The sequence below is a fragment of the Lissotriton helveticus genome, chromosome 2_1, assembly GCF_964261635.1.
Source record: "Lissotriton helveticus chromosome 2_1, aLisHel1.1, whole genome shotgun sequence".
In the NCBI taxonomy this organism is placed as follows: Eukaryota; Metazoa; Chordata; class Amphibia; order Caudata; family Salamandridae; genus Lissotriton; species Lissotriton helveticus.
Genome location: NC_136059.1, coordinates 2,029,944,391 through 2,029,960,755, shown reverse-complemented (window position 1 = coordinate 2,029,960,755; position 16,365 = coordinate 2,029,944,391). Strand labels below are relative to the sequence as shown.

Here is a 16,365-nt window from a genome sequence, read left to right as displayed (position 1 = left end):
CTGACTGGCTCTCTGACCTCCTGCTCCGCCACGGCGGAATGCATGTCCGCGACAACGTTGAGGTTGGTTCTGCGGCCTGTGGCTGGAATAACATGCAGAGGCACCCCTTCCTTGGCCACGAAAGGGACGAAAAGCAGAAGTTTGCTGGTGCTGGGCCGAAAGGCCCAAGGACTTGGCTGTAGCCCTGGAGTCCTTGTAGCTGGTTGAAAGCTTTTATTCGATAAGCAAGATATCTTGAAAGCATACATACACATGAAACATATTTTTTTTTAAAAGTGCAATGTACGTCAAACATTTAAATGCTAAGACAGATAAAAGTGGGAATAACCCAAGATAAATTAGCTAAAAATGGATTAAATAGAAACTGAGAGTCTCTTGCAACGAATCAACCATGAATGTTTTAAAAACTTAGAAACACCACAAACTATTAAAGGGGCGGAATCAGTCATTAGAATACGTAGTGCGACCAAATGCCTACGTGTTCCCAGCCGTTTAAAAAGAGGTTTGAGCCAATGTCTCCTAGGTTTAATATAGTCTGGGCACTCAAAAAATATATGTGCTACTGTTTCTGGCCTAGATGGACAATAAGCACAGAAAGACGTTCGATGTGCACCATTCCATTTTGATACAAAGGCCCCAATCGGAAGGGTGCCTACCCTGAGTTTAAAGTACAGGGACCTATCAGCTGGCAAGGAGATTAAGTCCAGAAAGGGTTCAAAAACAGCCACATCCTTTAATTCCAAAAATGATGCAGTCAGATTGCAATGGTGTTGGTTCCTGATAAGTTTACCAGAGACCCAATCCCAATATAGCTTTTTGAGGTCAGCCTTTGGTGGAGCAGATTTTGAAATCCAACAGTCCCCCAAACCCAACTCCCCCAAAAGACTTTTAGTGTCCCTCAGCCACTTGATCTTGGCCCAGCCTCCCATGTTCATTATCTCTGCCAGGCCGTCGGCATAGGACTTTAGCTCCGGGACCCTCCAAATGCGGGACCAAAGAAGCAGTGGTCGGAGGCGAGCCTGGTCTTTAATACTCTTGCAGCCAACGTCCAGGAGCACCGGTCGGGTACTTGAAGGGAGGGCTAGGAGATCCTTCAAAAGTTTGTTCTCAGCCTTAGTGAGAGAGTCCATGTTGCAATGACCCCACAACTCTGCCCCATACAATGCTGATGTTACGCCTCTTGCCTTGTAGATCTCAATTGCAGGACTCACCGCTTGTCTCGGTGATGCTCGAAATTCCCTAAGCAGAGCACCTCCTACCTTTTTATGGTTAAGTACCATCTTATCAATGTGGGCGGACCAGTTCATATTGTCAGTTATGCGAAGCCCTAGGTAGTCGAATTTGGAGACTTTCTCCAAGGGGGCGGTGTTCAAGACAGGCGGACTTCCTAATTTCCTTGGGGGGTGCAAAATCAGATATTTAGTTTTGACCATGTTTAAGACCAAACCTCTAGATACACAGAAGTCCTGGAAGCGGGTCAATAGCTTCTGTAGGCCCTGGGGAGTTTTTGAAATAAGCAGAGTATCATCTGCGAAAAGCAGAGTAGGGATCCTTACTCCCCCCAGACAGGGTGCGTCCGCTGGTTCTTGCTGGAGATGCTCAACCACACCATTTACCTTGTAGTCAAAGAGGTGACGGCCATCAAAAGGCATGTCATGGGAGTGCTCTGGACATCCCTTGAAAAGTTGGTGGACCTCAGCCAGGTGTGACGACGAATCGCCACCGTTATTGCAATCGCTCTGCCCAGCGAGTATGTGGTGTCAAGTCCACATCGAATGGAGTATTGTGCTGCATCCCGCCCCTCAGCAAGAGCTTGGGCGAGCACGTCCGCCACAGTATCCCACAAAGAGTGGGTGTAACGGGCCAAAAGGCATGGGGTATTAATGGACCACAACCCTAGACTGACAGAGGAAAACAGTTTCTTGCCAAACTGTTCCAGCCTTTTGGATTCCTGGTCCGGGGGTGCGGTTTGGGACGTGGAGGCCTGGATAGCCAGGCTCTAAGGGGTGAGATTGGTGGACAGAAAGCAGGGGTCGCCCGGAGCTGGGCGGTGGCGCCGGGCCACGTTACTATCCACAGGGGGGAACTGTGGTGGGCTTGGACCAAGTGCCCATCAGAACATCAGTGAGGGCCTCATTAAACTGCAGCAGAGGCTCCAAAGAGCTTACCGGCGGTTGAAGCACCTCGGTGAGGAGGTTAGTCCTCATGACCGCTGCAGGGAGCTCAAAGCCCAGGGCCATGGCCGCCGTGCGAAGCACCACAGCATAAGTTGCCCCCTCCTCCTTAGCCACGGAAGAAGGAGAGCGAAAACCAGTGTCAGGCAAAGTGTCTAGACCAATGGCCTCCCCAGGCTCATCTGCCAAGTCCTGACTTAACTGGCACTGCTGCGCCAGAGGGTCCTCAGACCCTCCCAGTCCTCCCCTTCACCCGGGTGCTGATAAACAGGCAAAAATGACAGAGCCGGGCATAGGTGAAAAGCTCACCAGTTGGCGTGGGAGACAGCGCCGAGTGGCACCGCTCCGACGCAGAGCCTGGGGCTGAAACGGAGGACGGAGTCGTCCGAAGATGGCACCGGAGGTGGCACTGTGGGGGTTGGCGCTAGCGGAGGAGTCGTAAGGTCAACTGGGGTCGATCGGGATCCAGGCCTGGATCCCACGAGGTCCTGCGGCGCCGGGACCGAAGGCTGAAGCCGCCGGCAACACAGGGCAAGGACCCCCAGTCGGACCCGCGGAGCCTGAAGGCACGCCGGCGGGTCTTTGACGGCGGTACGAGAGAGTCCTCATGGGCACGAGGAACTCTCTGATCTGCTCCGGAGCCGCATTGAGTCCAGGGACCGGAGGGTGTGGGACCGGATGCGACTGCGCGGGCCCCGCCGGAGCCGCGCTTGGGCGGCGCCATCCGAACCCTCGGCCGAGTCGGCGAGGGGAAGACAAAGAGCGAAGCTCCTTCGACTTCTTTTTGCCATGCCTCGACTTACCAGAGTGTGAGGACTTGGATCCAGACGATCGATGATGACTGTGGCTCCGCGACCAGTCCCTCGACCTCCTCCTTGACCGGGACCTCGAGCGGCGCAGAGCCGACTGCCAGAGCTCGAGGAGCTTACAGGAACGCTCCCGCCTTCCCTTTGAAGTTAAGGCCCGGATGTCTGGGCACGGCTCGTCATCGTGGTCGGCCCCCAAGCAGTAGAGACACCGGCGGTGGGGGTCGGTAACCGACATCATATGGTGATAGGCATCACACGGCTTGAAACCGGGCATCCCTACTGGCACCAGGAGTCGAGTCGACAAAAAAGATAGACAAAAATGTCCACAAAGTTAGTCAAAAAATGACTAAGGGTACGTGCTCTTCCCAGATCTGTGCTTGCTGGCGCAAAAAAAAGAAGAACTGACGTCAGCGCGCGAGGGCGGCATCTAAGTACTCCAACGACGTCATTCCGGCAATCACGACGCCGACGACGGACGAGGAGCCACAGGACGACGCCTACCGACGCGCAGGGGTACTACTGACGAAAACTTTCCGGATCCATTCTGACGCCTGGGGTTATTCGAAGGTAAGGAATCTAACACTAATGCGTTTCTTTCAGATATGGTGGAACCTTTGTTACACATTGATGCTTATAAATCATTGAAAAAGTCATACTATATTATGTACACCCCTTTAAAAAAAAAAAAAAAACCAGTTTTGCTGTCCAAGTGGCAAGCCAGGAACACACTGATTTAGCCTCAAAAATAGCCCAACAAAGTTATTATGTAAACACAGCAAAAATAATGGCAATACAATCTACAACACATGCTACATCGACCAGAGGAATCATTCAGGCAGGAGGGGCTGCAACTGGATTATCTGCAGACTAGTGGTAGAGTGGAGCTTGTCGTGCTCCAGGACCACATAGGGTGCAGCGAATAACAGGTGGAAGTCACCGTCGGTTGGGACAAGGACCGCCCTGACGTACGCCATTATCACACTGTGCGCGTAAAGATCAGCATTTAACTGAGGTGCCGAGACGCGAGGAGTGCTGTGGGGAGCATGCAGAGTCCAAGGGACCCATGCTTGCAACCAGGGGACATATGCTAGCTTGAACTTCGGAACGTTTGGTTTCTGAGTGGCGTTGGGTACCTGAGCTTGGAGCGGAGATGGTCTTCGACCTCCAGATCAGGAGACGACAGTGCCTGACATCGAGGCCTCTCTCCGAGGTCGTAGCTCCCTCTCCCTGGACCAATGCCACAAGATACTTTGTTGTGGAGAACACCGAGATTGGGTGCAAAATGTTTCTTTGTGTCTTGGGGGCACCTACGGCTGGCTGTCTGGAGCTACGGCAGCTCGCATCTTCGCCTCAGGGGAAACATTTTTTCATACTTGGAAGCATGCCAGCTTCCTGGGTCACAACCTTTAGTCTACGAGGGATAGTGATCCCACAATCATGCAGGTGCCGCTGGGCACATAGCGGTCTAATCCAGATGGTCGAAACAAAGCAATTGTTTTTCAGTTTTAGGTGGTTTCTATAGTCTAGTCAACATGGCGCCTGCAAGGGCAATTTGTATCGTTGGCTGGTGTAGTTGAGTGCCTGAGGGACTGGCACGCGAGGCGCAGTCAGAGACCTGCGATTGCTTGACCATTCTGCTAATGGGAAAGTTTGACAATTGCATGGGACTGTAAAGTGTATATACAATGTGTATCTCGATTTGATTTCAATGTGTGTGCAATACAAAGACCAGTGTTTTATTCATACAGTGTAGAGTCTCTTTGTGGGTACGCAGTCTGTTACGAGAGTGGTGTTGTGCCAATACTTTACACTTGGGCCCAGAGGATAAGCCTGATTGCTCGGTGCCAAGCTTGCCAAGGGTGAGCACAGTTTATCAAACAGGTGTATCGTACGCATCCTATCTAGAGCGGTGGATTCTCACTGGTGTCTGTGCGTCCCAGTCGGCCGGAAACCGCTGTGTCTAACAGCTGTATTAAAACAAATTTGTTTTGTAAAAGAAAAAATCCATAGAAATTGATAGGAAAAAAAAAGTTTAAAACAACATTATAATTAGGGATTGTAATAATAAGTTACCTTACACTGAAAAAAAACCTTAGAAATTTAATTTTAAAAACCAAAGGTTAAGGGGACATTATAGTTAGGCGAAAATGTCAGTTACAAACATACCATTTTAAAAGAACAAAACCACTGAAATTCACCAGTTATAGTTATTTCAAAAGTAGCTATAACTTGCGCCCTTGCCATGCACTGCTACTTCACATATTACATTACTTATGATGTGTTCTATGACACATTGATAACCTCACTGCAACATCTAACATGACTGATGACAGTAATGTGCATGGTGGTGGTGCAAATTATAGTTATAGTTTAGGGCACAAGTAATAGTTACTTGAGACAACTATAACTGGTCTTTATACACACACCACAATAATGTTTTCAGCTACAGTTCATGCCATCTTGTTGAAATGGCAATGCTGATTTTCCTTTTTTAAATAGATTAATACAACTACAAGACTCAGTAACATAACAAATTACCTTTCCTCACCTCAGCAACAGATAATCATTTTGCCATTCAGTGTAATCCAAAAGATAAAGCGGGTTAACATAATGCACAAAATACGTAATCCAAACCTGAAATATCTGATTCTACAAAGTTAACTTACTTCGCACTGAACACTCCACTTACATGAAACAGAAGATGAGAAACTGATTTAAATGATTACCTCAAACACATCTGTGAAACGCTTCATCACCTACAAATAAATATATCTTTAAAAATCAGCGTGATGCGCCCGGGATGGTCTTTGGCCTCATAGCATCCTAATACCACTATTCATTCTCTTCGTACATTTCAAGGCCTCCAATACCACTGTGTTTCATGGTTATTATATTTGGAGAGGTGAACAAAAGACACGTGTAGGGACATGCAGCCTCCTCCTATGTCTGAAGCATATTTTCACAGTATTGTGGAACTACTTAGAATTCCTTACTGTCCTATAGGTCCCACCTCTTCTATCCCTTCTAAACATATGTACAAGTCAATATAAAATTTAAGTCTGCAGTACGGCTACCCTACTTTGAACTGAGCTCACCATCCAAAGCGAATAAAAGGCTTTCCATAATGTATACGTGTAAGACCCTTAACATAAAAGGGTACAGTCATGTTAAAGGTGAAACATAGGTTTATTTTATGGCCATTACAATTATAGCCTAACAATTAGTTAACTGACAATAGATAAGGCACTCTTATATTATGTCAACGTGAGAGACATTAAGTGTTTTATAGTAATGGCACTACAGCATGTGGACAGCTACGGAGAAAAACTCAAAACGAGATTATTTTAAGCATACGTGCTTCCATTATAACCACCAGATGGCAACAACACACCATTTATTTAACTGTATCTTTGTGCAGGGTCTTAAAACCAACATTGTGTTCAGTCTCGCGAAACAAAATATGATGAAGTAGGAGTCGAGAAGACAGACCGCTTTCTCACTTCCAAACAGCCAATTGTTCTAAAAGAGTATATGTGCAAAGCAATCCTGGGGCTAGTGAGATAAAACAAAACCTGTCTGTCTCTTCCAACACAACTTAGACGATGATAATTCTATAGAACGATCTGTGGACAAAGAGTGAGCAGTGTATGGGAAGGGAGAGAGGAAGTGAGGCCAGCAGGAATACATCAGCGTAGGTGATGGTTTACCGCGAAGAGAAGGGTGCTGGGGTGAAGCGTCCTGTAAAGGGAGGGCAGAGACAACTGCAGAGATGTGGGTGAAAGGCGGGTGAAGTAGGAGGGGATGGGAAGGGCCATCCTTCTGGGTTGGCCCGGCTCCCGGATGGCTGGCTACCCAATGAGACGTGAAGAATTTGTAGCTCCTGATGGAAGAATAGGGTAGACATGACTGATCTCGACTGAGCATTTCCTGATTCTAGGTTCACAGCAGGTGAATCCTTGGAGTCTAGTCTTCTCCTTTCTGGATCTTTTAATTTCCAGTTTGGCGATGCTGCTGATGCATTTCATGCATGCACCACTTGATTTTGGTGTCGGTATCTTGGAGTGCTAGGGTTTAATTGCTTGAAGGCCTACAGACAGGTCTTGAGTGAAAGGCAGGCTGGGAGTGTGCCAGGCTCTAGACTAGACGAAGGCTTCTCTCTTTTTGGGACACATTTTATTATGCTTTTTGCAATAAGAAATGCAAATGTATAAGAGATTAGTCTTGACAGCCACCGAGGGTAGCTGAAGTCAAGGCCTTCAGCAGCCCTTCTGCACTACCACTGCATAGGACACTCCCTTCCTGTAGCCATGATAGGGGCAGAAAGCAGACCAGCATCTGGAGAGGTATACAGGTCGCTGGCATCACCTAGTTCATCACACCAGTCCTTACTCGGCTTATCCACTTGGGGCTGGTGGTATTCTAAAGAGTCCAGTGACCTCTTCCAGTTTTCCCTGAGGCCTAGCCCATGAGGATAAGGCCCAGGATCCGAACTAGGAGGCAAGGCTCCTACTAGCATCAGAGCTGGCGTTGTACGATGCCCATCCGGCTCCGTGGGATGGCGGCACCGACGGCATCTGGACCGGCGCCGGGGAAGGTCGAGATGGCATCACCTGTGTTGGTCCGGATCCAGGAATGGATCCCTGGGGTACCCACCAGAGAGGGGACGGAGCTGCTGGAGGGAACCAGGTGGGGCACATTCAGACACCGCGGAGCCAGAAGGCGAGTCAACGGGCTTGGGCCATTCAAATATAAATATAATGAAAGAGGGTCTGAGGGAAAGTTTAGAGTTCTATACGAATGCAATCTCCCTAATTCTAATATTCACAAAACATAATTGAATCCACAGAACTTAAAGAGGGTGCTAGGAATCTACCTCTAGAGCCAAATGTAGAGGCACTAACAACTCACTGTGATGTTAAGTATACGGTAGAACAACGAAAGCAAAGGAAGAACAGAGAAATAATACTCAGAACCACCTAAGGATAACTGGTATCCCATCAATAATGTCAATGTCATAAGTTTTTATAGAGCGCCATTATCACCGCAAGGTCTCAAGGCGCTTGCAGCATAAGAACCGGGTAAGAGGAGACAAAAACAGAAAGGGCGACACAGCAAAGAACAGGGGCCCCCTGCTAAGGAAAAAGCCATGTTTTCAAGGCTTTACGAAATTGCTGGTGCTCATTAATAGAAAGAAGGTGAAAAGGTAACTTATTCCAGAGTGCAGGTGCGAGAAATGAAAAGGAGCGCTGCCCATGCCTAGAGGTTCGCACGCGAGGTTGCATTAGTAAAAACTTGTGGCTAGATCTTAGGGACCTCTTGGGGACATACCAGTTCAGTTTTTTTTAAGATACCGGGGCCCCTTTTTATACAATGCATTGTGGGTCAGACATAAGATCTTGAATTGACTTCTTTGCCGTATGGGGAGCCAGTGTAGTTGTTTCAAACATGGAGCTGAGGCGGTTCTAGGCGGCAGATCCAGCACTAATCTAGCCGCCGTATTCTGCAAAGTTTGTAGTTTTGTCAGCAGGTCCTCATTCAGGCCGTGGTACATGGCGTTACCATAATCAAGATGGCTAATGATCAGGCCCTGAACCAACAGCTTCCTGGCTTCAAGCGGAAGCCATTTGAAGATCTTTCTGAGGCCACGCATTATTCCATAGCAAGTGCCCGTCACCGAGGCTATATGATTTTTCAAGGACAGAGCGCTGTCCTTATAATTCCAAGGTTCCGGACTACCGACTTGGGAGCCGGGCAAGCTCCCAACTCGGGTGGCCACCACTCTGGCGTCCAACATCTGTCTGCTTTTCCGAACAAAATGATTTCAGTCTTGCCCGCATTGAGTTGGAGTTTATTCGCCCGCATCCAGCTGCTGATTTCAACCATACATTTTTTTAAACGTACGCAGGTGTCGGCAAGATCAACGCCACATGTGATCAGCAGCTGCGTATCATCTGCATATGACACCGTTCCAAAGCCAAAAGATTTAATTATTTTAGCCAAAGGTGTCAAGTACAGATTAAAAAGCAGCGGGCTCAAAATCGAGCCTTGAGGCTCGCCTACCGTGACCGGGCGACTACGGACAGCCAGGGAGTCGACTCGACCGGTGGTGAGGCGGCCAGCGAGATAATCCTCAATCCAACCCAGTGCTCCTCCTCGGACACCAATCTCACACAGCCGATGTTTCAAAATACTGTGGGAGATGGTGTCAAATGCTGCGGAGAGGTCTAGGAGGATGAGTACAGCTGAATCGCCCCTGTCCACCGTGAGTCTGATGTTATCCACAATCTCCACTACAGCGGTCTCAGTGCTGTGCGCGGCCCGAAAGCCAGACTGGGAGGGGTCAAGAGCTCCACTGGCTTCTATATAGGCCGTCAGCCGGTTGTTCACAAGGAGTTCCAACACCTTACCAAAAAAAGGCAGCAGTGATATTGGCCGGTAATGGGAAGGTAAAGCAGGGTCATCAGATGGCTTCTTCAAGATAGGCTTTACTTGGGCCTGCTTCCACTTAGAAGGGACCTCAGCTTGCTCCAGAGAGGTGTTAAAGATGGCTGTAAGGGACTCGGCTAGCAGGGGCATGATTTTCGTGCAGAGTCGTGGCGGGAAAGGGTCCATAGGGGAGCCTGACTTTATTCTGCTAAGACCTTCAAGAGTCTCCTTGACCGTGATCGGCGTGAATTTTGTCAAGTAGAAATCTTGATTATCGATCATCTCAGATGGCGGCGTCACCAAGCTACTGTCTGGGATCGGTTGGTCCAAATCTAGAGTAGGGAAAGCAGAATATATTAACTTGATTTTATCCTCAAAAAATTCTGCCATTGACTCGACCCATTTTTGGGAGGGGCTAAACAGGGATTGTTCAGAACAAGGGGACGTAAATTCCTTCAATAGTTTAAATATTTCTCTGTTTGAATTAGCTGAGATTTTTATCCGCTGAGTTAAATACTCCTCCTTTGCCAATTTTATATTTTTCATGTAGCCTGAATGAAGTAACTTGTATTTAGCTCTGTCCTCCTCGGTTTTGGTTTTCCGCCATGTTCACTCTGCAGCTCTACTAGCCAATTTATCTATCTTAAGATTGGTGGTAAACCATGGAGAAGCCACCAATTTGGCTTTGACGGTAGTTACCGGAATGACATGATCTAAAGCTTGTAGAATGGAAGACACCAGATTATCTACCCTTTGCTCTAATGAAAGAGCCAAATTATTTACATGCTTAAAATGAGCTAAAAATGCTTCCGGGGTAAGTTTCCGCCATGGGCGGATCCGCATTCTTATGCCACTCACAGGAATGGCCGGAATTTTACTTGGGAGATTAAGCTTTAAAAGATAATGATCCGTCCAGATCATTGGGAGGGGATCAGCAATGCTTAGTCTAGGGGAACTAGTAAAAATTAAATCAAGAGTGTGGCCCGCACAATGAGTGGGGCCGCTGACTCGCTGAGACAGGCCCAGGCTTTCCATAGTCCTTATTAGGAGGCATGTCTCTGGATCTACGGAAAGCTCTGCATGGTAATTAAAATCGCCTAATAAAATAAAATTCTCCGTGGTTAGGGTGTGGGTGACTATTATTTCTAACAGTTTATTAACAAACCCTGTTTTGGCGCCCGGGGGCCTATACACTAGTGTAACTCGCCAATTATCCATACGGGAGAGCTGTATGTTCACAATCATGATTTCGAGTGTGGGACTGGACAGAGATTCTAGTAGCTTAATCTTAATGGGGGATCTGGCTGCTATTGCTAAGCCACCCCCCCTTTTCCCCACCCTGTCCAGCCTTGTAACAAAATATTCAGAAGGAAAGGCGGCCACTATGTCTGAGGCCGCCAAGCTATGGAGCCAGGTTTCTGTAAAGAAGCAGAGTTTCGGTTTGTCTGCCTCGAGTAAGCTCCATACCTCCGCGGCATGCTTGGGTATAGAACGAGCATTAAGGTAGAGTGCAGTAGTAATCGCACATTCTACGGGACCATTCCTAGCTGGAGACGTTGGTGAGCTTGTTAGCAGTCCGGTCTCAGTACTACCCTTTATGATGGGTGTGGGGAGATTTCTAGGCGTCTCCCATAGGGGGAGCTCCCCAGGGAGTGTAGGTGACTGTGTTAGCTGGGAGCTCGAGTGTGACTTGACGGCTCTACCAGGATTCCACCTCTTTAATTCCCCGCTGGTATACGTTAACATTGTAGTTCCGTTTACCTCACTATCTGTCTTTGTCATGCAGCGGGTCTCAGGCAGAGCTTTGGGCAGCAGGCAGCGGTCTGGCGCGGACGGGCACAGACGGGCTTGCCTTTGGCGCGCGTCCGCGCCACACAGATCTTTAAATGTGGAGGGGGGCGTGGCCGAGAGATGACGCTGGCCAATCAGGGCTTTACCGATAGTTCCGGTATTCCTTGTCCCTCCGCAACAAACGGCACACGCCGCGACGGAACGGGGACGGGAATGAAGGTCAGACCGGGCACACAACTGAGCAGGTGGTATTCAAGTGAACAGTAAAAACAATTGATAAGATGGTTTAAAAGACGCTGCTTCTCAATCAGGTGCACATTAGCTTAGACTGAATATATCCTGCTAACCCCCAGACACTAGCGCAAACAGCGGAAACAGACATACACAATGCCGGTGTCTTAGCTGCGCGCGTCCGCGCCACACAGATCTTTAAATGTGGAGGGGGGCGTGGCCGAGAGATGACGCTGGCCAATCAGGGCTTTACCGATAGTTCCGGTATTCCTTGTCCCTCCGCAACAAACGGCACACGCCGCGGCGGAACGGGGACGGGAATGAAGGTCATGTGCCCAGTGTCATCATCTGGGGTCCCAAACAACCCTCTCCTGACCCTCTTGATTATCAGAGGGAACAGGGAGAAAGAGTTGTATCCTTCTGTGAGATTCTTACAAAAGGAGAAAATCAGATGGGATTTACATCAGAGCAAATCAACACCACCTACTGCTCACGAAAAATCTTCCGGATCTAGTGTGACGCCTGGGGATAATCAAAAGGTAAGGAATCTGCAGCTATAAGTCTCTATCAGATCCACAAAACAATTCAGCTCAACAGAAGACCACATATGAATACTCAGGAAACAACAATGTAGGGTGCATGCATTGCAGAAGGGGAGGGGGGTCACTAGAATGCAAACACAAAGGCAAATAAAGCACGACAATTTCAGCTATTCCCATACGGACGATGAGGCTGACCCTCTATGAATGCCACTATATATTGGGGTGTGGGTGTGTAAAAGGTAGAGATGAGGGGGTAGGAAAAGTCACCCAAGGACCCCAGGAACATCAGGCCCAGTCCAGACCCCGGAGAAGTGTCATTTAGCGGCCCTATAGGGTATTGGATTTCCTTGACAAGGGACCACCTATTGTGTATCTTTGGGGCAGGAATTATGCCTCTGTAGGAAAACCCGCTACCCCTATAGCTTGGCCTGTATCTGAGGGCAACCCCGGCTTCATAAACTGGGCCGTCTAGTCGTATGTACTGATGCAGCCCTTTGTGCCAGGACTCTACCGAGGGAGGCCAGGGTGTCCTTCCAGTGAAGGGTAATGTCACGTTTCGCACAGATTAAGACCACCCCTAGCAGAGCCATCGTATATCGATTGCTATCCAAGTTGATGTAGTATCACCACCTCGTGGTCCCTAGGGAGCTCCCACCCCAAAACATGCTCCAGGGTTGACAGAACTCCCTCCTAAAAGGGCCAAAGCACCACACAGACCCAAACCATGTCCCTTCCATGAGGTCGCAGCATAGACACAATGGGGAAGCTATTGGGCCTCTCTTCAAGAGCCTAGATATAGTAAAGTAGGTCTAATGTAGGTACTGGAGCTGGATATGACAGTATTGTTACACAATGGCTGCTACTCTGGGCGCCGCTAGCACATCCCGCCAGTCTGCATCCTATAAAGTGCCCACATCTGCCTCCCACGCACGACTGAGACCAGTGAAAGTGTCAGGGGTATTAGTCACAAGGGATTTGTAAATCCAGGATCTTTTATAATCCGGTAGTTCGTTAACTAGTGGTTTTGCTTTAAGTGTACTATAGTACAGAAGGTCCTCGAGTTTGTTCACACGGCAACAAGGCATGCTGCAGCTACAGATATTGGAAGAATTAAGTAGGATGTGGGTCAAATTTCACCTAAAGATTCGCGAAGGACTTCATGCCTACTCCGGCATCATTCACTTGAGAGACGTGATGGGCGATCAGATCCCACACAAGCGGAACCAAGAGGGCAGACACATGTGGAAGGGCCAATCCAGCCCACAGGGGCATTTCGGAAGCAAGTCTGCTCCTCCCCAATACACCTTGTAGTATTTCATCCCAAGGTAAGGCCGGCCTTGGTAGCTGAAGGAAGGAAAGCACACATCGAGCCCCCATACAACAGGTGGAGCAACGAGGGCTCCTGCATTGCCCACTTCTCCAGCGCTTAAGTCGGGCGATGCTCAAGGTCAAACCACCACTTGTTGACCACCACCAGATGGGACGCACAGTAGTAATTGTACTATCTGGGGTAGCAATGCCCCCATCATATGTGGATTTACAGCAGTTCTGTAAGGATACAAGAACTATTCCTCCATCCCACAAGAAATTGCATAGCACTGCATAATCTTTCTGGAAAAAGGATTTAGGAGCAGAGAAAAGGAAATTCTGCAGTGTATAAAGTCGCCGGGGGAACGTCACTGTTTTGAATATTGCTTATCTACCCAGCAGGTACAATGGGAGGGCTGTCCAGTATTTTACGTCAGCTGTCGCTCTGTCAATTTGAGGCTGAACATTTATTGCCCACACTCTGTGGATCTGGCGGAGTCTTCACTTTTGATTCTAGTGCTGCCGGACTCTAGCATGATTCCTTCCTGCAGCACGATGCTACCTTTGCAGAGCAAGAATGCGTGGTAAGCAGGAGCCATCAAGGGGTCAAAAGGAGGAAAAATCTTGAAGGAGCAGTGTCCCTATTGAGAGATAAAAAAAAAACAGAGCCTGGACTGCTGTTTTAAAATCTGCTATCTGAGAGGAAGGGCATTGATTTGTGAGGAAGAGACACTTACTGAAAAGGCAGCATTTGTGTATCGTGCGATGTGAGAACTAAAGAAGAGATTGAGGTTCAGCACTATCTACCACAAGTGAAGTCATTAACATCTATACCTGTTGCTGTTTCCAGTCCTTGGAGATAGTGCAAATGTCATCTTGGTTTGGGTTCGTATGAGGTAGGCCTTAATCATCTTGCAGAAAAACGGTGACTGATATAACTAGGTGCAAGAGTTGGTGAACCAAGAAGACCCTGTCAGCAAACAGGACTTCCAAGGACTTTAAATACACATAGAAGATCATCAGTGACAAGATGGAGCATTGGGAACATCACTGGCGATAGAGCTGGCTTGCAGCTAGATTTAGCCAATGGCCAACTGGGCTTTGTTCCCTAGGTATTAGTTGACTTAATGCTGTCGAAGTCCATTTGGGACAACAGAATTCCGGGGTGGGTAGATTTTGAGAAATCAAGGAGCCACTGGAGTTTTCAAATCATGGCAGAGGAAGGTAAAGTGATATTCAAGACAAAAGAATGAAGGGGCGTATGTTGGATGAATTAATTGCCAAACATAAGAGAAACTGGGGGTTTACCAAAGGTATATACTTGACAAAGATGTTTCAAAGAAACATGCAATACACAACAAAGCATATTTTCCATTTCAGTCCAACAATGCCCATCAGTAGGCACCTTCAAGATTGAGTACAAGGCTCACTTAAGAGGAAGAGTGTTTGAGCCAATTTAACTGGATCTTCTTAATGTGGACTATGGTGGAACATTGCTTAATACTCTTTCCTTTGTGGAATTATGTTTTGGGAAGTAATATGAGTTTAGCAAATGGATATGTTGGAGTTTCAGGGTTTCAAGCCATCATAAAAAGGCTGTGGGACTGTGTATAAAAGCAGAAGTTAGACTGGTTACAACTACTTTCCTGAGAGCCGATGTAAATAATCAGTGGAAGAAGGATGACAAGAAAGCAAGTCCTATCAGAGTTTCCTGAAGTATGATTTTTTTCTTTTCAGAACAAAGGTAGGTATAGGAGGAGTACTAGATTCTCAAAGACAGGCTGACTATGGGAGTCTCGCCCGGAGGTGTTGTGGGTGGTGAAAGGTGGCTCCCAAAAGCAAAGACTTTTGGGTGGGTTTGTACTATCTCTGTAAGCGCAACTGATCAAGCAGTTCCGTCATCCTGACTAGTAGTAGGTAGAAAGGATAAATGGTGGGTGAATGAAGAATGAGTGCACCTGGAGGAATCCAGGATACCCCAGTACCAGAATAGCGCAGACAAAGGGCAGTCAGATCTATGCCAATACTGTACTAAATAATAGTTGTGTCTCATGTTGAAAGCCACAGAGGAAAAACTATGCCTTTCACTCCTTCAGAGAGGCTGCCTCATGAAAGGCAGGGAGGGAAGAACAAACCAGGACTGAAACCAAGGTCGCTATGCTGATAGTTGTAGAGGTGGTAGTCACCACAGCAGTTTAGCAGGGACACACAAAGGGCAATTAAACACAGTTGTAGGGGTGTCCTCCCATTGGGAAACAGTGATAGGAGTGGACAGTGCGTCTCAGGAATGACACCAACCTACCAGGTGATAAGTGAATCAGCCAAGACCAGGTGAAAGAGTTTTAATTTTACATAAAAATCAAACTTTGATTAAATTACACTGAATAGTTTAAAACACGTCACATGTGGAAATTCTTTCTATAGGTAGCCACAGATGTGGTTAATACATGAATACTGGTAAATTACTTCGGCCATTCTTGGTAGTTACAAATAAGCAAATTGGAGGAACACACACATGAGCTGAGATCAATGGATCTGCAGTCATGAAGATGGCCTAAAATGAGCACCAAGGGTATCATCATTGATAATCAGGTACAATGGCACCTAAGAGACGACAGCTCGACAAAACGCCAAGTGGTTGACCTTCAGTTTGATGAAAGGCTTAGACCTCTTGCTAATGGTTGCAGGTATGATGGAACTGTAACATGGACAGCACTAGAACAGGCAAAAGAGGCACACATTGAAAAGGATCAGAAAGCAACCACATTTGAGATAAATACATCATCAAAACGGTTTCATCTGGCTATGCCAATAAACACTGTTCCTCTTCACCTTTTCATCAGGCGCCTCCCCGAGTTCAATCATATTATAAGCTGAGCCACTACCCCTTTAAATGGGAGGACTGACACCAATAATCTAATAAATAGAATTACATGTACCAGTTGACTACCTGTAAAAGGAACTTTCAGATACAGGGCATCCCAATGTGCCCCAGCAAAAAGGAGGGCATGAATGCTTGCCCTTCTATTCAACACTTACCTAATCCAGGCAAGAGAAGTTATTGGGAATAGAAAACCCAACAAG

At 47.6% G+C, this 16,365-nt stretch overlaps 1 protein-coding gene across 4 annotated transcripts in view; it reads right to left on the bottom strand.

The window, feature by feature from the left end:
* Positions 1-16,365, bottom strand: part of FNIP2 (folliculin interacting protein 2) — a 459,542-nt gene that overhangs the window by 53,328 nt on the left and 389,849 nt on the right. The window lies entirely within an intron of this gene.